Source organism: Mauremys reevesii, linkage group 1 (genome assembly GCF_016161935.1).
Source record: "Mauremys reevesii isolate NIE-2019 linkage group 1, ASM1616193v1, whole genome shotgun sequence".
Classification (NCBI taxonomy): domain Eukaryota; kingdom Metazoa; phylum Chordata; order Testudines; family Geoemydidae; genus Mauremys; species Mauremys reevesii.
The window spans coordinates 99392058-99395494 of NC_052623.1; positions in this window are offsets into that span (position 1 = coordinate 99392058).

Below are 3437 nucleotides of genomic sequence, written 5' to 3' on the forward strand. Positions count from 1 at the left end.
CTAAACATCTGGAGTCCATAAAACTGAGCTGGAAATCTCATAAGAACAGTCTGCCTTTAAAAGTTTCTGAAGTTAATGGGAGCTTTCACTGACTTCAGTGGGGGCAAGACCAAGCCCAGTTAATACGAAACACTGAGAATTCTCCTGAGACAGTCAATAAAGGGTCAATAGATTCAGGAAAATGTATGTGGACTATTTTTTAAGCTCTTCAGTTTAAATAAGTAAATATACAGGCTTATTCGTGTTATTAGATAGTGTACTACACCCCATCAATGAGGAACAAAAGGCTAAACAAGAAATTCTAAGCAGAATTTGCTACATGTTGTTTGCTACTCATAAACTAAGGTCAGAAGGGACCATCATGATCACCTAGTCCGACCACCCACTCCTGTAAAAGACCCCTAACCTCTGGCTCAGTTACTGAAGTCCTCACATCATGATTTAAAGACTTCAAGTTACAGAGAATCCACCATTTACACTAGTTTAGACTTGCAGGTCACCCATGTCCCTTGCTTCAGAGGAAGGCAAGAGTCTCTGCCAATTTGACTAAGGGGAAAATTCATTCCCAACCCTAAATATGGTGATCAGTTGAACCCTAAGCATATGGTCAAGACCCATGAGCCAGATACCTGGGAAAGAATTATCTGTAGTAAATCAGAGCCCTCCCCATCTAGTGTCCCATCACCGGCCATTGGAAAAATTTGCTTCTAGCTGTGGCAGATCAGCTTGGTAACATTGTAGGCAGTCCGATCATATCATCCCCTGCATAAACTTATCAAGCTGCTGGTCAAATCTTTGTCTAACAAGAGCAATTTTATTAGCAGCTATAAAAGAGCTGACTTGTGTTACTTAGATTATTGACTAACGAATTAAACATAACTTTAGCCTTAAAGTTTAGATAGGCCTCTGCTTAAAATGCTCTGTCCCTTGTCTATAGAATGGCCTGGATGTCTCTGCAATGTTAATCGATTTCTGTTAAAGCCGATTCTCCTCCTTTAAAATGTGTATACATTTGATGCTTCTTACTCCTTACTTGTTCATAATGTTGCATCACTACCGAGTATGTGGCAATTTGGGATATTTAAACACTTTTAATACACTGTTCATTGACACGCTTCTTGCTGGAAACTTAGGCTTTTCTCTATTCCAAAAATAGCCAAATGTCCAATTTTCTAATGAAAGGAATGGCTCCTTTATGCTGCCAGTATACGTGCGATCACCTTTACTGGCCACCATTTGTCAAGAATGTACACTTTGAGGTTTGTAGGAGGATTGTCCTAAACAGCACACACGTATTTCAAAGTCCAGTTATTAGGATAATTGTGTCACCCTGGACAAACACGGACAGTTGCGCCTAAACAAAGAAGTAGTTGCTAATTTGACCTCTGAATCTGCTGAATAGAAAATGCCTCTTAACAGATGTACCAGAGTCAGCTTCAGCTTCTAAGGGAAAGGACGGGATTCAAATGCTTGTAGCTAAAAGTCCAATGTCACAGGGATCTTTTAGGAAAAGGCCAATAATTTAAGGCCAGGGTTATGATTTCACATTGTAAGTAACCTGGTTAGATAACTTGTAATTGCCTTGGCTCCATCTCACCCCACCCCACACACACACACACCCCTTCTCCTGCTCTTCCCTTTTCTTGAGCTCTCCCCCCACCCCCAAAAAAGATGAAATAGTTTGACTTGGCCCTCCCCTACTTTATATCTGAAATAGCTCATATTTCATTTCTGGCAGGTAAAGAAATCTTAATAAAAGAAGGTGTCGAAGCATTTCCCGGGGAATAATTTGATCGGGAATCACTACCGGTTTTTGGCATTAGTCGTGAAATGTATGAAAAGTTGAACAATCTGGGCTCATAGTCTTCTCTTCTCTGGATTCTTTTCTGCATTGATTTATTTTTCTTCTGCTGTGCATGGATAACATTGATATGAGTGTTTGTGGTGGTGGTGGTGGTGTTTTACTGATCCAAAGCTATTTGATCATCTTTAACAGTCTGCTGCCATGTTACCCAATCAGCAGCCAGACACCAGCTCCGTCCCTTTTATCTTGTTATCGCTGGCGCCCAAAGCTTCTGCGAGCAGGTGGAAACCTCCACTCGAGGAAAATAGAAACAATCGCATAACATGACGGTCTGCGTTTCGTTCCCTCTCTCGCTCTTCCCCCGCCCCTTGTATAAATTTGATGAACGGGAGGGGAAAAGAAAACAGGGAGCTTCTGAAAAGAGGCTGCAGCCCCGCTTTTGAATGGGACAATAGAGGATTTGAGGAGGTGGAGGAGGATTTTCCTGGTGGAGGAAAAGGATGGCCAGCCGTGCTTTCCCTTTGTCGGGTCAAATGTTCCTCAAAGCAGCCCCTTCTCTGCACACTGAAAAAGGATCGTTTTCAGTACTCTGAAGTATAAACAAAACCCTGCCTTGACTCCTTCGAGTGTACTACAGGTATCGCCTCGTTTGTTAGCTTTAGACGCATTGCTCTTGTATCGTGTCAGGCACAGAAGATATATTGTGATCCGCAACAGACTTTCATCTCCTGGTTTAGAGGTGGAGACAGGACTCAAGAGCGACAAGAAACCCCTCCAGGAACGGGAGCGATTCTGTAAGGATTGTAATCAAAAGGGTCCCAGCAGCGGGAGCTCCATCTCGGCGTGTCCGCAGAGGCATTTCGCATAGACACGTTTATCTGTCCATAGAAACAATGGGATGGATAATTTTTGTCTCCACCTGGGTTGTGTCACACAAGCACACGCGTGCCACGTTTCGCTCCGGGGTGAGTTGTGTCGCACAACAGCAGGGCGGACTACCTAGCAATACAGTACAGGCTGCTCTGCGTGCGCCCCGCTTTCACACGGAGAACAAGTCCCACCCCGCAGTCCCGCAGTTTGCGGATTGGGCCAGGCACGTTTTTGCAAGCCTGAACAAGAGCTGGCGAGTGTCTGTGGGCCGGCACGCAGGGAGGGCGAATCTGCCTTTTCATACCTCTGGCAGTGGTGAGGGCTGACCTAGCACACTGGTTGCCTTCCCTGTCCTGAGGTAGGCAGCCAAGCCTAACTTGTGGCAGAAAGGAAGTATTCACATGGCACCAGGGCGTGCTGCTGTAATAGGGAGGAGGCAGAGTGAGTCAAAGCCCCGCACCTACCTACAATATTCAAATGATCCGACCGTCCTGGAAAAGCTAATTGAAAGCTTTGCAGGGGGGCTATAGTAGCAGCGCGGAGAACGGACAAGAGACTAAGCCAACTTCCTATTTCCAGTGCGACATTGCAACCTCCCCCATCAGTTGGGAAAAGAAAGGGGGTGGTTTAAGTAGCGCGAGCCCCGCTTCGTTCCCAGAGCAGGTGGGATGTCGTTCCCCGCAGTGTGAACGCGGGCTGTGCATGGCTGGACACGCCAGAACTGCCCAGCGCCCCCGGCCAGGCTGGGAGGAAATCTCAGCTC